Source organism: Lepisosteus oculatus, chromosome 3, assembly GCF_040954835.1.
Source record: "Lepisosteus oculatus isolate fLepOcu1 chromosome 3, fLepOcu1.hap2, whole genome shotgun sequence".
Classification (NCBI taxonomy): domain Eukaryota; kingdom Metazoa; phylum Chordata; class Actinopteri; order Semionotiformes; family Lepisosteidae; genus Lepisosteus; species Lepisosteus oculatus.
In genome coordinates this window covers 34,407,402-34,428,332 of record NC_090698.1, presented here as the reverse complement: position 1 = coordinate 34,428,332, position 20,931 = coordinate 34,407,402, and the positions used below count along the sequence as shown (strand labels likewise).

Below are 20,931 nucleotides of genomic sequence, written 5' to 3'. Positions count from 1 at the left end.
TGCTATGTAAATTGGGCTTTGGAATCTCCAATGCTGAAGAATAAAGTATGACACCCAAAGAAAGATGAGGAAAGAAAAGTGTTCGATTTCATATGGATGGTTTTACGAATATTTGTAATGTACTTCAATGCATTTGGTGAACACTGCTTGTTTCATTTTTTCATAAGAACTTATGATAAGATCACTTTATTGGCCATATACAATTTCTTGCATTAGGAATTTGTATTTTTGCATAGACCAGCTTGCTCTCCATTAGACACACAGACAGGGAGAGAGAAGCTTGGGGGCAGAGCACAGGGGCAGCCATTTACAGTATATAGCACCCCTAGAGCAGCTGGAGTTAAGGGCCTTGCTCAGGGGCCCAACGGAGTAGGATTCCTCTGCCAGCCACGGGATTTTAACCAGCAACCTTCCAGCCAAGATCCTTAGCCACAGTGCCACCACTCTGCCCCCGATTGATGAAAGATTAAGAAAGAAACAATTTATAAAATTGAAAAAGTGTAGATTAATTGTGACATTTAATTTTTCTAGCTAATAAAATACAAAAATATTGGTATACAATATATATATAATTTTATATAAGGCATAAAATATTTTTCTTATTTTTTTGTTGGCATTAGATTGTTCTCATATGGCCTCACAGGCTGACCATCTCAGCCTTGGTCTACAGCTGTAAGGTCCTATATCATTTTAGAAGATGAAAGCCACTGTCTTAGGAACATCTTTGGATTAAGTGTGCAGATATTCCATGAGCTGCCTAGCTCCTGCCACTGCTAGTAATAAAATGGGCGTAACAGATGGTCGCTGGAGCAAGTCTGCACAATGGATAGGTCTGCAGTTCTCATGGTAACACTATCTGCCAAGTCTGAAGGATTTAATTTTCTCCAGGACATGTGAGCTGCAGTAATTTTCTGGCTGTCTAGCATTAGGCTTCTTCTTTCTGTCTGGCCCAGCCCCCACTCCCTCCATTACTTTGCATACCATACTTCATAAATTTAGCCTATTTTGCATTTTAAGTGTACACTATTATTGAAAGTGTTTAACATATTCAAAAAATCATGTGCCTGTGACTGGTACGTACGGTACCATTTCATTATCATTCATCATGTGTTAAAAAAAGATCTGGAAAAAAACAAAATTTCCTTCTTTGGAAGAGGTGTTAATAACTGTAATTTTTGGTGAAATATTCAAATAATTGTGATAATAATTAAAATGATTAATATTATCTTATAATTGTTTTTTTTACATTGTTGATGATAACAATAATAATATCAATCATAACCCATTTTCTACCTTCTTTATCCATATACAGGGTGGCAGTGGATCAGCAATGGGCGCAATGCACTCTGGACAGGAAGCCAGTCCATGGTTGTAAGAAGGAGAATCAGAACCAATACATTAACAACTTGTTGCATTTATATAGTGCTTTTCATCTCAAATGATCTTAATGTCACGATTGTAGTCCCTCCCCCTTAAGGGCGCTCTAGCTCATTCACTTTTTAGTTGATTTTGTGCACCTTCTCCCTGTTCCAGCCCACCTTTAAAAGCCAGAGGCTCACTCTGTTCTGGGCCCTGCATTGGAACATGGACGCCCGGAGGCTTGCCTATCACCAAGTCAACCTATGTTCGCGGGTGGCATTCGGCTCCTAGGTGACCTGAACCAGCCGTGCCCGGGACCTGGAGCGCCTGGTTCTGTTCCCCCTTTCTTCCCCCCCCGACTCTTCCCCGGATCCCTCTCCGGTTTTTAACTTTGTTTTGTTTGTCTTGGATTTATCACCCGGCTCTGGACCTTCACCTGCACTGGACTTCCCTTTGGACTCCCTTTTGGATTGTTCACTACATTTTGCATCACCAGCCAAACTTTGCAGTAGATCAGGTGCAGGAGTGAGTATTTACTTCATTAATTGAGTCCAACTGAGTTAAGAGGGGTATTTTGGTCAATTACATTGCACAAGCCCAGAAATTAAAAACTTCAGAATGGAATTTAAAATAAAGTGTGCATCTTTCACCTTAAATTATTGCACAATATTCTGGAAAATTACTTTTTACATAATACATTACAAATCATTAGTGTAATAAATTGATTTTCAAACTTACAAGAACTTATGAAATTTTAAGAAGTCTTCAAATCTATCTTGTTTACACTGTAATGTAACATGTTGCCTTTTAAAAGTAATGTGCCCTAGATATTTATTTATTTAAAACAGGTAACTTGTAATTGTAATGGATTACGCTTTAAAAGTATCTTTATTCAATAGTATAAGTGTGTTATCATACATTTTAAGCTTTTTGAAAATACTGTGATATATTACAAACAACATTTTTCAAAATGTTTTTTCTTTTCCTAATGTATACATTGCACATTCAGTAATCAAACCTTCAGAATATCTGAAAATTGGAATCATACAGTACAAGTATGCAGCTGGCTGATATAATTCATTTCACAATGTGAATGTTTTTCATGAACGCATATGAAACATTTTGAACATGGAAAAGCTCTTCATATTTGACTTTCTAATAGTTTATTGACTATACCGACTCACTAGGACAAGTATTGAGAGATTTACATCCAACAACCACATCAACGACTTGAGAATATTTTGCAGACAAACTTTTTCTTTCTATAGAATGCATTAAATGCAGTATGTCCAGCAAAATTATTAATTTCTTTTACAATTGGCAAACTAAACAAGGTGAATGTATTAAAAATACATTAAAATGGGAGAGGAAGCATTTGCAAATCACAAAATGACACAATGGTAAGGTCCTACAGAATGAAACATCCGCTACAAGCTTTAACTGAATCACCTGCTTTTTTATTTTTGTGCAATGTTTTGCATGTTCTGTTACATCCTTGTATTCACCTAATTAAATGGATTGGTCTTGAGATAAGAGACTGAATCCAATTGCAGGAGCAGAGGCAGAGCAAGCAGTACACAGCCAGGTGAAAATTGGAAACATAACTCAGAAATCATAGTCACACAGACAGTAGTTCAAACTGAGAAAAGTGATGGCCAAATGGCGAGTTTGAGGCTGTAGCTGACCAAGCTAGAGTTCAAGCCAGGTAATCACAAGTGAAAGTACTGTACCAAGGGGAATCCATAAGAGAAATCCAAGAATGGCAAACCACATTTAAACACAAGCCAGTCCACAAGCAGTCTTGTTTAGTCAAGCTGCGTCAAACAGGAAGAAACAAAACAAAACACAGAGGGAACTCCATAGACGAGGTCAAACAGTCACAAGCCAGAGAAAAGAAACTGAATGCACAATGGCTGGGAATACAAGAGATAACTCTATGACTGTGCAGGGATCACTGTCTTAAATATTCGCTGTTGAACAAGATAAGTATTGGTAGTTAGTTAAGATGTAATAGATCCCAATCTATTATTACAGTAATTGGTGAGGTAACAGGCTGAGTGGAGGCTTGTCTGGCAGCTTCCAGCACACAGACCAGTATTGTAGTCAGAGCAGGTACACACTATGATGTGCTCAATTTAAGAACAAGTTTTTATTTATGAGTATACTACTAAAATTGCTAATTTTAAACTCTTTTTTTGTTGAGTCAAATTTATTTAAAATATGCTGTGCTTAAGGTTCAATTCCCTTTACATTAGTTTAAATTAAGGATGATAGTTACTTTAGTGTTATCAAGACAGCTAAAGTTTGGGATACTCGATCCCCAAACCAAACAGGTTTATATATTCAATGACAAGATCATAAGGTTAAAATAATAGAAAACCAAACTAGCTAGAGGGCAAGCACCTGGCCATAGGATGGAGTCACATCCCAAAGGTTTTAAGATAATCTAAGATTGAAACCATTTAGAAAACAAGCCCATTGTCATACACAGTATGAGTTAGAGAGGAAGGAGGAGAAGCAGACTGGTGCCTTAAAGAAGTAGGTAGGTTACCAGCAAGCTAATTACAAGGACTTTCAAGACAGAGATCAGCTGAAAATACAGAATTTCCATGCAAAACCAAAAGCAGCCAAGTTTTAAGTGATTGCTGCTTAAGAAAAGAATTGTCTCCAACATTTGTGGGAGTCAATTATTATCCCTTCCCAATATTTAATTTCAAAACTGCATTTAATTTAGGATGTCATGGTGCCTACAGTTTTGTAGACATAATGTATATGCACTTCAGAAAAACAAGATTGTTTTGCTTTTTTCAGTTAGACAAGTTAATTATAGGTGGAGATAGCCATCATATTTCTTCAGACTTGGTGTTTCATTTCCTACAAAGAGATATAACATATAAATTATAACATTTTTTTACCATTTCCATTTCTAAGATCCTAGTTATACCAGGTGAAATTGTGACCGTCTACAGAGTTAAAATTAGCTACTTAATTTGAGTTTACATATTTTTTTTGGACAGCACATAATAAAATGTGGTTTCAGGCCATGTTCTCATTGCTTGGAGAATCACTCTGTGGTGTGACTCTGCAGTACATCAATCCCATTTAGAAAAACTGTTATTTGTATTAATTTCAGTTTTTATTTCCCTTTTTATTAAGAACTATTATTTAAGTTATTATTTAACTATAACCCCCTAAATAAAAGGAAACTATTATAAAGAATAAACAAAAAGTCATTTTAAATTAAATATGTTTTGCTAAAAAACGTACATTCCCATGTTCTGTGACTTCACTGAATACCCCCTGGTGACACACAGAAAAAATAGAATTCTTAAAAAAAAAATGATTTGATCTCATCATTCAATGTTTAAAATTAAAAATGTCACTCTAATTTTAAAGAGTAAACAAACACATACTGTACTTTATTCTGTATATTCCAGTTATAAAGACCATGTCATCTATTTTTATATAAAATTCCAAGATCACTGATGATTTTTGAAGTCACTGCTGCGTATTCCAAATAGTACCCCTAATTCGGGAATTAAAAGTAATGAAACTGTAGTTGCAACCCATATACACTATAAGTATGTTTTATTTTTTGTTTTTCAGAAAGAACATACCTTCTGATCCTCAGCCTCACCTTAAACTGCAACCTTTATTATTGCCAGTGTACTGTATTTTGTATTTCAGATCAGTGCTGAATTCACTATTGCAATACTTCTTTAGATTATAAACTGGATTCTCACTTAGAATTATAGAATATTTTTGTACATTTCGTAACCTTTCTGCAAATGATACAAATATAAAGTACAGTAAGTTAAATTGAACATTTTATTTGTGGTTTGTTAATATTTGTTATTTATAGAGGTTCTCTGAGATGTGTCTCATTATGAAAATGCTTTGATATTTAATCAAAATGTTCTTCTGTATAAACACATTCAAAGCAGGTAGGACTTAATAGACGAATTGTAAATATCCTGTGTCTTGATGGTCAAACTGTCTGAAATAGCACACAGTGATGAGTGAGAAGGATTGTTTTTATAGCTGAGAAATCATGTTGTTTCCAGGGCTTGGAGAAAGCAAACAAAAGTGGTGCAGTGTTGCACCAAATACCCTGAAAGGAATCAGATTCTTTTTATATGAATAATGATTAATAAGGAAAACAAACAGCAGAAGGTTTGTTTTATGTCAGAAAAGCATCTGACTGTTGTCTCTAATCTACAACCCAGCCTTGACAAAAAAAAAAAACTTGTATTTAACAACATGTGAACACGGTCTAAAATTATCACTAAACCTGTCTCACAAGTCCTGCTGTCCTGAAGGTGAGCCATTTCTTTTCTTGTGAAGGTATTGTAAGTGGAATGAGCCTAGTTGTATTGCTGTATTACTCCAGGATAAAGTATCAGTGCCAGTAATCTTCCTCGGATTAATGGCTTCTTTTTTATCTGCTGTGGCTGTTCTGCTCAGATGTCTCAGCTCTGAATGAGCCTCCTGCTGGAATACTAATGACTGCTGTAGTTTGACTGAAATTATTCAAACACATCTCTTTGCTTTGTAAAATAAATCACATGCCAGTCACCTGTTTTACATAAAGCACTGGAAGGGAGTAACCATGAAAAAAAACGAAATGATGTTTGCAACATATTACACTGAGAGCAGGGGAAAATGAGGTGACTCCAGAAGAATCTAAAGGTGACCATCTCATCTGTACATGGCTAGAAGGATAACTGTCCAAACAATACTGGGGACCACAGATGTTATTTAGGTGCTTCTGGCAACTCACACCTTTTTAATCTTTCTCATTCCGTTTTTTATATTTATATTCTCAAATTATAAAGACTATCATCCTAATTTTAAAATTTGTAATATATATATGGATTTAGAATTCTGTCCAGGAATCTGGAAGCATTTATAACTCTGATTCTTGATAAAGCATTAAAACTGGTAGCAATGGTGGTTTTCAATAAGATAGTATAAATGATCAATTACAGTTTTAACAACAAACATAGTTCTCACACAATTTAAAATTTAAATTTTATTGCCAGATTCACAGCTGTGCCGCACATTGTGTTACCATCTATTATTACTATTAGCATTTGGAAAATAATGTACCGTTATTTTTAATACTAAGAGAAATCTTTATAGTCATATGTCGTGTCATGTCAGTTGCAATTCAAAAATGCCTTTCAATCGAAATTGACTATTTGGCAGGTTGGCTAACACACCAAAGTGAGAAATATTTTATTAGCACTACAAAAATAAAATGAATTATTCCTACAGACTATTGTATCATTCTTAAAATGAACATGATGATGACAATGACATTTCTTATTTAGTTACCACCCTTGTTGGTATTTATTTCATGTAATTATAGTTCACTGTTTATACTAAACAATAATTGGTCACTCTTCCATCAGTAACAAACAAAATGAATGAACAATAATCAAACAAAAGAATGGTGACAATACAAAATGAATGATTTGCTTATAATAGATTTTGTTTTAGTTTTATTAGAAAACTGAATTTCAAATTCATATTTTTGCATAATCAGAATTTATAGAAATTGCATTCTTCAATGTATTTCAGATTAGGAAAATGAATAATTATAATAAAAGTAAATTCAGGATGCTATGAAATAAACATTCATGATAATGCATTGCTTTAAAAAATACTGGAAGAGTTTTAATAAATACTTTTCCAGACTTTTCCAGCCTTCTCTGTTTAGACGTTACCAACCTTTCAGCACATAGTGACCCCTGATTATTTAACAGAGAAAAGGATATAGAATTTCAGTTTCATAAAATAAGAATCTTTACAATAATAATCTAGAATGGCTGTAACTCTAATTTCTGTTTTGGTAGACTAATGAGTGTGTCATCAAAAAATTGAAGGCTCTAGCAGTTATACTGTATATGTCACGCCCTCTGCAGCCAGAGGGTGCTCCTTCTCTGTCCTGTCTCTTGTTTCTGGTGCTTTGCTGTCCTTCCGGTGTTTCTCTCTCTCTCTGGGGCTATATATTTCTAGGTCTTTTCATTTGCCTTCACTCAGCATTGACGTTCGGATGTCCTGAGACCCGCCTAGCACCAGGTTGCCATACGTCTACTACCTGAGAGCATAGATTTCTATACGCCATTTCCTGAACAGCTGAGCCCGGGCTAACCCCCCTTCTCGCCACTATGCATAGGGTCTTTCACACTCTCCTGCCATTCCACGGTTCATCCCTTCTGACATCCGTGACAGTATACTGTAGGAAAATATTTTTTTAAAAAAATGTTTTTTTTAAACTCTTTTTCAAACTTCTGCTTTTCAAACAATGGATTGGTTCATATTCCAATGAACCAAAAAAGAACCATCTAGTTAATAATAATAATAATTGTTTACACAAACAAAAAGCAGAAAAGCATACATTATTACAAATTATTTCATTATTTTGAGATAAAAACAATGAAGACGAGCTGAAAAATAAAAACTCTGTGAGTTGTGATTTCATTTACTGCAGTTTAACATGGGCATTTCAAAGTATGCTCTAACCAGTACCATAGCTGGTGCAAATAGTTTAAATAAAATCAGACATTTCAAAGGGAAACCAACACAGGGAGACCTCATATTCCTGAACAAAAGGAGTTGTGAGTCTGAAGTCAGTAGGTGCAAGCTCCATTTTTCACATTCTCCTTGCAGCTGTTTCTTTTTCCTTAACAAGTCAGATCTTGAATTGCCTCAGACAGTAGGCTGTTTTGGCATTCAGAAGCATTGCTTTGAAAAGAAACTCTGTGCATCATTGCTGCTTTGTCATGTTAGCCTGATATGACTCCACGGCGCAACCCTGTAGCTCTTTTTTATCTCCCTCTCCTCAAGCTTACATAGATTGTTTGCACAGATTTGCCCTAATACCTCAATATCGACACTGAAGGCACATAAATACCATTTGGCTCTGTCTGAATCAGTTTTCAAATTGAACCAAAATAAAAATGGGTATACAGCAGAACGATGAACTGTAACACCAAGACATTGCATACATTTTTCTGCAGGACAATAAGCAGGGTTGTTTTTACCCTTTAGATCCAGCTGTCTTAACACTAGATTATTTCAGGTAGGAAAACCTATTAAAGGTCTCCAATATGCAAGCTGTCTTAGTGAATTAAGCTCACATTTCCTTTTCCTTAGCTGTCCTTATTACTATTTAACTTTATGACATTAATTCCTCTGAAACAGGTTAAATAACCTTCTGAAATATTATTGCAGCCTGGGATCTATGGATGAGATTGTCTAGGCAGATTTTTTGTCTGCATTGGTTTTGCTAATAAGAAGGGTTTCAACTCAGTACCATCCATGCAAATCTTTTGTCTGCACTTAAACATGTTACATCACCAGTGTAGCCAAAATGGAGAAAAGAATGTTGCACACACAGAAATTTGCCAACATTGGTGCTTGTTCATTATTTTCAGAGAAATTCCAAACTGCAAAAATGACTGCTTAAAAAACAGACAGAAGACAAACTGAAGTCTGAATTTTGCTTGTTATGGAAAAGCATGTTTAATAAAATAGAAATAAGGAAAATATATGCAATTTTATGATGTTCTATCTTACTGATGTAAAAAAAAAACTAAGATGTCTGTGAAGCCAGACTTCCTTTGTGGTTTTTATAGGACACTTGCCATTGTTATCTGTGCTGTACAGAGCCTGTGGGCAGGTACCATTTCAACTGAGAAAGGGGAATCCACCATCAGTCCTGCAGCTGCCTATTTAAATCTTCTCTGAGGAGCTGAAGAACAACAGGAAAGAAACCTTGAGGAGAGACTCAATGCCTCCTAGTGGGGATCACTAGCAATAACAGAGATTTTACTGAGGAAGATTCATTGTTCTTTTCCAGCCTTATTTACTCCTGTAAAACAAATATTGTTCTATTTGTTTACCACGATTCAAATCTTGTAATTTTTTAATCTAATCTTAACCTTAATTAAACTGAGTCTTATATTTTACATATGACATATGAAAAAAAAATCTGCTGTCCTATAACAAGGCAAGTAATCAGGGATGTAATATAATTACAAAACCTGTATGCCTGTAGTTGGCCCCTTTTAACCCTTTTAAGAGGGTTTCCCAATCTGCCCTGTCCATTTTAATTTTAACCACCTCCCTAGGCATTTTCAGTGAAAAGGTTAGAAATTGGAACAGTGAAATGTCAGCTTTTATTTTGATATTTTGTGCATACTAACATGCTTTTGTTTTCACTCCCCCTTAATTTCAGGTCATCATAAGCATTGAGACAAATTAACTTTAAATAAAGTTTAAAAAAATAAAGGCGGTTGTAGTTCAGGTGGGTAGCTGCGTCAGCATGCGTAGGCTGCAAAGTGTGACACCTGAAGAAGGCTCCACGGCCGAAACGTTGTGTTCTCTTTCTTCTTTTTTTCAGCATGGAATAAACCTATTACTTGTTCCTTAAAAAAATAAAGCTAGTATTTGGTCACATGTCCCTTATATGCAACGACTGTTTCAAGTCTGTAACCTACAGACATCATCAAAGTCTTTATAAAAATAAATACATTTACAATTTAGAATTTATTCTGCTGCTATTATTAGTTGCATCATCATTCATTTTCAGTGAGCAAGTTCCATAAACAGCCATGTACACCCAAGTCATGACACTACCTCCACCATGTTCACAGATAAGATTCAGTGACCATACATGTTGTGAATACAGAACAGAAAAGACCAGAAGACAGATAAGATGGTGTACTTTATCATTTGCAGTTATTTTGTGTCTTCACATTATTGCCTTTCTGTTTCTTTGATAAAGGTTTATCTTTGTTCCAGAAATGTTGTGGCTCATCTTTGTACTTCTTTGCAACTTCTAATTATTAGTCTTCTGCACACAGAGAATTAAGATACTTTCACACCTTCACAATTTTCTGCAATCGCTTTGACTGTTATTTTAGGGTTATTTTAGGGTTTTACACCTATTTTAAAGCTAATGAGAGTGTTCTAAGATTGCTAAACAAGTACAATATGCAAAATAATGAACAGAAACTAAAGCTGAAATTTTAGAATTTAGCCTCAAATCAATTTTCACTGTATTTTTTTATATACAGTATATACTCAAAATGTACTGGGACATGAAATAAATAAAAAAAATTACTCACTTTACAGTCAAAGAATATGAATTTTTAATCACAAGATTAATATTAAGTAAATGATAAGTACAAAATTAAATAATTAATTTAAGGGTAATTTCATGCATTTGAGTGTTACAAATGGGGGATATGAAAATGTTGAATAACAGAAATTTACTGAGCGGCTTAGTCAATAATTAAATTAAATAATTATAACCTCCAAGAATATAAGAACCTGAATGGTTGGTATAAATAGGGGAATTATTTAGTCTCTGGCACAGTTTTGGTGTAAAGAGCAATAATTCAGGCACACTTGGTTAAACAATTTAACAATTTATTAATAATAACAACACAAACACTACACTACACACACCACATAAACATACAACACACAAGTTACTGTATTTACAAGTTTACAGACAAGGTGTTTCAGAGACCTACATCTAGACTACCCCAGACAGCAACTAAGTATTCAACTTAAATAATGCCTTCAGAGGCCAAAATAAGAGATAAGCTGTCTTCTAAACTAAACAGAATAAATTTAAATCTCTCTCTGCAAACTTGAATGCCATAAAATAAATGGTAGCCCTATTCTCCCTATTCTAAGAATGCACCCAGTAAGCAGGAAAGACTGTTTACGGGTGCCAGTACTCAAGGATGGAGAAGGCAGAGTCTTGATTAAAGAAGAACAGATCAAGCAAAGATGGCGGGAGTACTTCAAAAATCTGTTAAATGTAGAAAATGAGAGGGAGAACCTAGTGGAGGCAGACGTAGTGTGTGGACCAATCCAAGAAATGTCAGTAAAGGAACTGACAGAAGCTATCAAAGAGATGAAAGTGGGCAAAGCAACTGGACCATCAGGAATAGCAGCAGAGCACTTTAAGAACCTCGATGAAGAGGGGATTCAGTGGCTGACGAGATTGCTAAACAATATTCCAAAGGAAGAGAGAATTCCAGAAGAATGGACAAAAAGCAGTATGGTTACCATCTACAAGGAGAAAGGAGACCCAATGGAGTGTAAAAACTATAGAGGAATAAAACTTCTGGAACATGGATTGAAAGTATGGACAAGAGACTCATGAAGTTAGTCAGGATCCACAACTCACAATGTGGTTTCTCAGTGGGGAAAAGCACAACAGATGCCATTTTTGTGATGAGACAGTTACAGGAGAAGACACTAGAAAAAAGGGAAATAGCTGTATGTGGCCTTTCTGGACTTGGAGAAGGCATATGACCGTGTGCCCAGAGAGGTGGTGTATTGGTGCTTGAGGAAGAAAGGAGTACCAGAAAGCATGGTGAAGTTAGTTCAAGCAACTGTCACGGACGTCCAAAAGGGACAAACCGTGGGGAGCAGGAAAGCGGAAAAAGACCCATATGCGTAGCGGCGAGACGGGAAAAAGGCCCGGGCTCATAGTGCAAAGAGTTCAGGAATGCCGTATAGAAACCTATGCCCTCAGGGAGCGGACGTGGGGCGCCCTGGTGCTAGGCGGGTCTCAGGACATCCGAACCTCAATGCTGAGCCAGGACAGAGTGCAAGACCCGGAAATATATAGCCCAAGGGAAAGAGAGGGACAGGAAGGACAGCAGACCGGAAACTAGGGACAGGTCAGAGAAGGAGCGCCCTCTGGCTGCAGAGGGCATGACAGCAACCTATAGAGATGCAACTACAAAGGTGGTCACACAACGGGGAGAGACAAAAGAGTTTGAAATCACAGTTGGAGTACACCAAGGATCAGCACTAAGTACTTTCCTTTTTATAAACATTATTGACACACTGACAGAGGAGGTAAGAACAGAAGTGCCTTGGGAACTCATCTTTGTTGATGATGTGGCACTGATGGAAGATTCAGAAGTAGAACTAGAGGAGAAAGTGTTTAAATGGCAGAGGAGTCTGGAAAATGAAACTGAAAATGAATGCAGAAAAATCTGAAATAATGGTAATGGAGAGAAGAGGAGATACTATGACCAATGTTGAGGAGACAAATGGAGGAAAACTGAAACAGGTTGATGGCTTTAAATACCTTGGATCAAAACTGGTAAAGGGAGGAGAAACACTGGAGGCAGTAAATCAAAGAGTGAAAGCTGGATGGAACAAGTGGAGAGAAATAATTGGAATAATCTGTGACAGGAAAATTCCTAGAAAGTTAAAGTGCAAAATGTACAAGACTGTGATTAGACCTGTACTACTATATGGAGCTGAACACTTGGCAGTTGGAAAGAGGGAAGAGAACTTGATGAGAATAACTGAAATGAGGATGTTGAGATGGATTCTGCAGATTTCAATGAAGGATAAGATCAGAAATGAAGAAATGAGGAGGGACGCTGAGGAAGTAACAAAGAGGGCAATGGAAATTGAGGTGGAAGGTAACAGGGGAAGAGGCAGGCCTAGAAAGAGATGGATAGATTGTGTGAGAAAAGATATGGAGGTGTGTGAAGTGAGTGAGGAAGATGTGCTCGACAGAGACAAGTGGAGAAGAGCAACCAAAGCAGCTGACCCCAGGACAGTCTGGGACTAAGGCTGTGAAAAAGAAGAAGAAGAAGAAGAAGCAGGAAAGACTGTTTTTAATTTTCTTAATTAAGGGATTCCTTACTCAGAAACTCTAAAGTTCCCTAAAACCTACAGAATAGCAGGCTCTCTTGACAAGGTTCAAATGCTTAGCTCCAATCAGGTCTTTTTGGATGATGTTAAAGAAAAGACCCTCCTGGCACTCTTTTCTGTTCTTCCCTTTTTCTCTCTTTATCTTATCATATATGGTGTCTTTCTGGACTGTTGATTGACATTTCATCATTTACCCAGAACTTATTTAACTGAGGTAAACCAAGATAAACTTTATTTTCTTGATTTCTTTGATCACAGAATCTTGACATCCTGAATCTCAACAAACATCCCCTTTGCTTTGAAGCTGGAGATGTTCATACTGCCAGGCATTACCTATTGTTTCAAGACACACATCCATTGTCACCTACAACTGTACAATATTACAACAAATCACACTTTATATTCATTACAGTAATTTTAAGAGATTGTAAGTACTGGAAGACTTTTTACCTTAACTGTGTTCCAGTGTAGAAAACTTAGTATATGGTTGCATTTGAGCATTGAGTCAATAACTAAAATTTGAAGAGTTCAGTCTCTGCATCCACTCTACGTTCTTCTCTGTTCTTGGGTTGTTCGACAAAATGTATGCTCATTTAAATTTAAATATGGAAATTAATTTGGCAAGTCTAACATGTTTCAATTTTTCTTCTGATGAACTCCTTGGTTGCATTGGCTGTTTGTTTTAGGGCATTGCCATACTAAATGCTGAAGAGCCACTCAATAAGTTGTATTGTTAAGGCATACAGTATTATCATAGAAATTAATTTCTATAATAATACTGTATGCCTTATGAAATGGAAATCTAATAAGTAAATTGATTCTTAAAATGTAAATAGCCTTAAGAAAAAATATAACAAAAATGTAACTGCTGTGCTATATGCAGATTGTCAGAAGACAGTTTGTCAAGACAGAACATACTGTCTAGATTACCAAATTAGCAGAATGCAATTACTGAGCTTTGCAAAAATATGTACTGGCACTTCCTTTTTGTCTCTATGATTGTTTCTATGTTGTAATCTTTCTCATCCTAAGGAAAGAGGAAGTATTAGAAAGGGACTAAGTGCTGTATTTTTCCACTGCATTACAACATCTTTATAAAAAGCCTGTGCTGCCTTTAGCAAGTTGAGTCTCTGACGGACTCTGCAGAGTGACAGCAGGGCTCCTAATATTGCAATATTGAAATAAAGACCTTACTCAGGTTAGAACTCTCTTTTGTGGCCTCCTTGACAGGTATATTTCCATGACAATTTTGGGGGCTCGTCCGGGATCACAAACCTGAGCGCGGAAGGCTGCGGAAACTCCATCCGGACCCGGACAATTTTAGCAAATTGGACGGACCTCGGGGGATAAACTGTTTATCCTTCCAGAGACACATCTGGAGAATTCACGGCTGTTTGACGTCAGTAAGTGATCCTTTTAAACAACCTATTGCTTTAGACCGTAGAAATCTTACTATAAGCCTGGGGCTTCACAGGTCTGGGACCTGGTGAGCCTGGGAATCAAGTTAAAAAAAGTTGAGAGAACCGTATTTCCTGTGGTTTTGTTGCAGAGAAATAGGAGGCCGGTGAGGGTGTTCTCATGTGGGTTTGATGAGTCTTGGAGTCATATAAAGAACTTATCTTAACACAGACGTGTGGTTAGTGCCCTGCGGGGTAGTTAATGTGGTAAGGTTCTAAAGTAAGGCATCGGTAAAAATGGGGAATGAAAATTCAAAAAATGAAAACGGGACCGAGTGATCCAGCAAAATACAGGTATGATAAGTTTGGAGAAATGGGAATAAAGTGTCTTCCATTATGGAGTAAGTTAGGTTTTCCAGAAAATGGTAGTTTTAGTACCAGACAGATACAACTAAAAGAACAGTTAAAAGAAAAGGGAACCAAGAAAGTCGACTGGAAGTGTTTTGAGCTGTGGAAAACTGAAGCACAAGTTAGAGAGAGACAAAGTAAACTGGGCAATAGTGGGAAGAAAACGGAAACACCCATGGACATAGTGGGAAGAGAATATAGATGAATATACTGTCAACCTTTTACTGACAATATGTCAGGGTGGACAAGTGAAAGATGGCCCCATGATGGTAGTTTTCAGCCATGGGCCAAACAATTATTATACCAAATGACAGATTCGCCTAACCCAGGGGGAGACCCAGGATGGGATTATGAGTATATGTGTAAATGTGTAAGTGTGTGGGATGAATGTGCTAAAAGGCATGAGATAAAATGGGGTAAGAAATTCCAACTTGAACAGATGATGTTGAGCACTACTAAAGTGTACCCCGAACTGGATTGTCCTACAGCAGCTACTGCTCCTGTGATTGACCCTCTGTCATCTCCACCATATGAGGGAGATAGGCGACCGACGTCGCCATATAATTGGCAACGGGAAGGAGGAAGGGGTGACCTTAGAGGGAAGCTCTCGCCATCCTGCACCAGAAGAGGGATGCTGTATGATGGGGGTTGCTCCGCCGTTCCGCATCCCCAGTCCTCGGATGGGGAGGAGGGGGTGCCCCATATGCCAATGATTGAATGTCCTAATCCCTAATCACTGGTGAGGATGAGGAACCTACTGTCCTCGTTTACCGCCCATGGAAATTAACTGAGTTGGCGGCAGTTATTGGGGAGCTGCCAAACCCCAAAACCAATGGGCACAAGTACACAACAGCCCTGAGACGGCTGGTAGCAAAAAGCAGACCCACAGGCGGAGAGCTAGAGACTATTTTTATAAAGACTTTGAACCATGATTCCAGCTACCTCTCTCAATACACCAATACACTTAATTTTTATTAAATATTTCTAATAATACTACTGATAAACAGCATGTTCTAAATCTATAACACAGACTGAGACATTATAAACTGGGTCGGTTTTCAATCTCCTTAATGATGAGTTGTCTAACAGGTTGCCTCTCAGTGTGATACCCATGAAGGGACACCCTCGTTACTAACCATGGAGCATTGGTCACAGTCAATCACCCAAATGATAATGAATATGCCATGTGGAAAGAAAGACTATACCTGAAGATGTCATAACCAATCACCAACCTGCAAAGCACACTTCTTTGCTCACCCAATCCTCTTCTCTCACTCCATTGAACTTTGCAATCTAACAACAATACCAATCAGGTGATTGCAGCCATTGCCATCTGAGTCAGGACTTGAACAATAATTCATGGTACCATACTGAAGGATTGAGTCTCTACATGAACAGAATGCTACCCAGGTTTCCCTCTGCAACAAAGGAAATATTGTGGCCTGCAAACCAGTTGTTATTTTGCTTGATCAACAAAATCAATACAGTTGGACCTTTCTGTCAACAACTTGAATATCTTACAGCAAAATTCTATAGCCAGGACAAACTGAGCAAACCTTATCCAGCTCACTTGCACTTCCAGACCTAATTCAGACACTGTGGACAGGCTGTTTTTAATAATCGAAGTTCAGTATGATGCTAACTTTCTAAAGAGCCGTCCTCAGCAGCAGCTAAGCTCCCTCTCTCCATTTATAAAGTTTAATTCACAACAGGAACAGAATATTGTCTTTAGGAATATTAATCTGATTAACTATATGAGGTCAATAGTACTTACTGTACAAGGTAAAAAATGTTATAGTCGACATATTTTAACTCTGTTATTAATTCCTATGTATGTAATCCCTGGGTGAATAATCAACCATTTGCATCATGGCAGATCATTTAAATATTATTACTCTTGCTGGATTACTATGTATGTTTTGGTGTAAACAGGGATTACAGTCAATCACAGGCTACAAGGGCTGAACCACTTCTATGCCCGCTTTGATGCTCTGAGCACGGGCAATGCTGAGAAGACCCCAAGTGTGCAGGGCGAGTTTGTTCTGAAACTCTCAGAGCAGGAAGTGCAGAAGACTCTTAGCAGGGTCAAAATCTGTAAGGCTGCAGGGCCTGATGGGATACCACCTCGAGTCCTAAGGACATGTGCAGCCCAGCTGACCACAGTGTTTACGGACATCTTTAACTCCTCCCTGTCACAGTCTATGGTCCCCACCTGCTTTAAAAAAAACACTATTGTTCCAACCCCCAAAAAGACAAAAGTGACATGCCTGAATGATTACCGCCCAGTACCATTAACATCTGTGGTGATGAAATCCCTGGAGAAGCTGGTGTTGTCACACATCAACTCCTCCATCACAGAGTCCCTGGACCCCTTGCAGTTCGCCTACCAGAACAACAGATCAGTGGATGATGCTGTCTCCCTGGCTCTGCATACAGCCTTGGAACACCTGGACACTAAGAACTCGTATGTGAGAATGCTGTTTGTGGACTACAGTTCAGCATTCAATTCCATCATACCCAGTCAACTGGTGACAAAGCTGAGGGGATTAGGTCTGTGCAACTCTGTCTGCAACTGGCTGCTGGACTTTCTTATCGAGAGACCACAGGTGGTGCCGATAGGCAATAAAACATCAACACCACTCACCCTGAGCACTGAAACCCCACAAGGCTGCTGTCTGAGTCCAAGGTTGTACTCCCTATTTACTCACGAATTGAACAACCACATCATTAAGTTTGCCGATGACACCACTATAATAGGACTGATCAGTGATGATGACGAGTCCACTTACATGGATGAAGTTGTACAGCTGCTTAGGTGGTGTGATAGCAATAACCTGGACTTGAACATAAAGAAAACGAAAGAGCTAAAAGTGGACTTTCGGAGACACAGGCCATACACTCACAGCCCACTCAGTATTGATGGAACGGAAGTGGAAACAGTCACCAGCTTTAGGTTTTTGGGAATTCCCATCTTTAAAGATCTAACCTGGACTGTGAACACTGACTCTATATTGAAGAAGGCTCAGCAGCGCCTTTATTTCTTGAGGTGCCTCAAGCGATGGGGGATGCCAATACTTGTGTTGGTGAACTTCTACTGCTGCACCATCGAGAGCGTCCTCACCAACGGGATCACCATGTGGTATGGCAACACCTCTTCACAAGAAAGAAAGGCACTGCAGAGAATGGTCAATATGGCCCAGAAGATCATCGGCTGCGGTCTCACCGAGATTAAACAGCTCTATGAGGACCGCTGCGGTAGTACAATTCTGGCCATCACAGAGGACAGTCACCACCCCGGGCATGAGCTCTTCACCCCACTGCCCTCAGGCAAGAGATATAAGAGCATATGGACACTTACCACTAGATTCTTCAATAGCTGCTATCCACAAGCAGTGAAACTGGCGAACACATTTAGCCATTCCCCTCGGACCACACCTACAGATGCAGCCATTCAAAATGCGCGGGCGATACCGAATTATTTTCTGGTACGCTGTACGCAGTCTACCGCTAGCTACTGGTAAATACCGCGAGTTACCGGTAAATACCGCTAGTTACCGTAAATTCTCCTATAATACGACAAGCAAAATAATAGGATCCGGAATTTCCACAAGGTGGAGCTAATAAAGCTCAACCTCTCATGTTTGAGCTGTGGCCATCAGTCTTTAACGAAGATATTACTAATAGTATTAATAATGAATGACCTTGGACAAGCTGTAAGTGTAAACTCAAAGTATTGCCCTGGTCAACATTCTTTTTTTCATTGACTGTCTTTGTAAAAGTAACACCACAGCATTTCGCAATCACGCATTTGTTTCCAACCATGCAAAGTACAGTGATTCACCATGCCTTTCACATGCTCATAAAAGATATTGATTTAGGAACATAAACATATTACCGTATGCAAACTGAACTGTATACAGTATGTATATGTATATTTAATGTCTTAACTGTGCCCGTTTAAGTATTGAATATTCATATCTAATTTTACCACTGAAGGGAAATCTTAGTAGCTGAGCATAAAAAGAATAGGAGCATACTGCAACGCATGTGAAGGCCATAAACGATATTAATTTTGGAACATAAACATACAGTATATAGCTGGTCTTGGTACTTTAAAGAAAAACATACACACCAGTATTCCATTTCTCCCTAAACATTTTAAGCTTTGAAGTCTTTAACTAACGTGATACCGGAGTCAACAAGCATACTTTTAGAATTTGATTAATAGGGAATATAATATGGAATCGCGTATCTAAAGAATTTAATAACGGTATGATTATATTTGTGTACTGCGACAGGGCTGTGTAGGGCTGTTTCGCCTCCTTGTTCACGTGAGTTGCCTTGTAGCCTACTGGTCTAGGTGTGTGACTAACACCGCACAGGTTGTGTGTTTAAATCCAGCTGGTGCTGGACTTTTCTTTTAACAAACATTTCTTCGAAAAAATAGAATAGCGATATTATGGACAATCAATTGACTTTAATATTTCAAAATATTGCAACATGATTGATTCTAAATCATTTTTGATAACAATGCATAGTCACCTTCTTCCCTTCTGACAGCGGCTCCTGCTTCTATTGTGTGTGTGTGTGCAACAGAGTAAATTTTTATAGAGAATGTGTATGTCACTTAAGCCACTCCTATTTGGCACTTTAGTTATGGAGGCGAGAAGACGCCCCCCCCCCCCCCCCCCCCCCCCTCTCTGGGTGCCTGATTTTGAGGATGATAAAGAGGGTAAACTGGGATGGGAGGAGGGTTTGGTTTTGCATTAGTGGCAGAAGATTTCCCTTCTACTTTGTGTAAGGATGGTATCAAAAGCAATCTTAAGTGGTGAGAAAGCTGTGCTCAATGTATTTAAGGGACTTAAAAGTAAAAGGAGATGCTTCATATTGCTTGACTCATTTTAAAAACTAAGTTATAAATGCAGGTGCTCCCTCGGTGCGCTGCTCTAGTACACCGGCTCTTACACAGTGCCTGTCGGCTGTAAGCATTACAATATACATACCCAACACTGCTTGTACCCATCTGTCATGCAAATAAAACACCTTGAATTGAATTGAATTGAATTGAATTGAGGGGAGAGGGGGGGAATACTAAAGCCAATACTGGCTCAATACCCTCAATGGGCTTTGACGTGCTAATGCGTTGGTTTAACAGTCGGGTTTGGCAAGCTTCCAATGTCAACTCGACTCGATTGGAAGACAATGAACGTATTTTAGCCCTAAATGAATTAATAGCAAACATGGTTTACATAAAATACATTTTTCCAAGAAAGTTCATAATAATACGATCTATAGTTGAAATCTGAGCCTACTGTAAATATAAAGGAAAAGCATTTTCAGAGAGCAATCACGCTGTGTTTATGTAGAAAAAGCGATTAGGTTTATGAGCAATCTAATTACCTATTCGCTATATAAAATAAAGTTTATTTAGAGATGAATGATCAGTGTCGCAGTTTAAATAATTTTTGTAGGAGGGCTTGGACAGATTCCAATTTACGTTGCATTGTCCAATGTTCTGTTGTAATACAGGCTAGAATACAGTGTAGATTAAACTGACCCAGGGACGCCAAATAATGTAGATTAAGTGGCTCTCTGAAGGCACCAGTTCTGTAGGGTTTGGGCATTTACTGAGACAATTATTAATTGTAGCAGTAAATCACAAAGTTTATTCTTTTGATGGCTTTAGAGTCCAACCATGCGACATAACTCAAACAACGCACACACACAGGTACTAATACTCGAGGATACATTTATTAATAGATAGAATATGCATATAAACCTAACAGATCTTATCGAGAGGGTTATCAGAATACAAAAGTTATATATTCAATCAGTTACAAAGTGTTACACATATCAAGAGGACATACGTTCAGTATATCATCCATTAAGACCATTTCGTAAAGTGAACTTGGTTACAACTTCTACATTAGATACTCAAACAAGTACATAACTCTTAGGAATTAAATTGATATCAACTGGTTTGGATAACAATTGAATTCTCGAGCTGTAATGCATTGAAGTTGAATACTCATCCAATCTTTGGGGATTCAGATCTCCTGCG

General features: G+C 37.9%; 1 long non-coding RNA gene across 1 annotated transcript in view; it reads left to right on the top strand.

Moving 5' to 3' along the window:
• The first annotated feature begins 14,224 nt into the window (after positions 1–14,224).
• LOC107075763 (uncharacterized) overlaps positions 14,225–20,931 on the top strand; it is a 92,259-nt gene continuing 85,552 nt past the window's right edge. Inside the window, exon 1 of the long non-coding RNA XR_001477257.2 lies at positions 14,225–14,468. This is a non-coding gene — a long non-coding RNA (uncharacterized lncRNA). The remainder of the gene's footprint in view (positions 14,469–20,931) is intronic.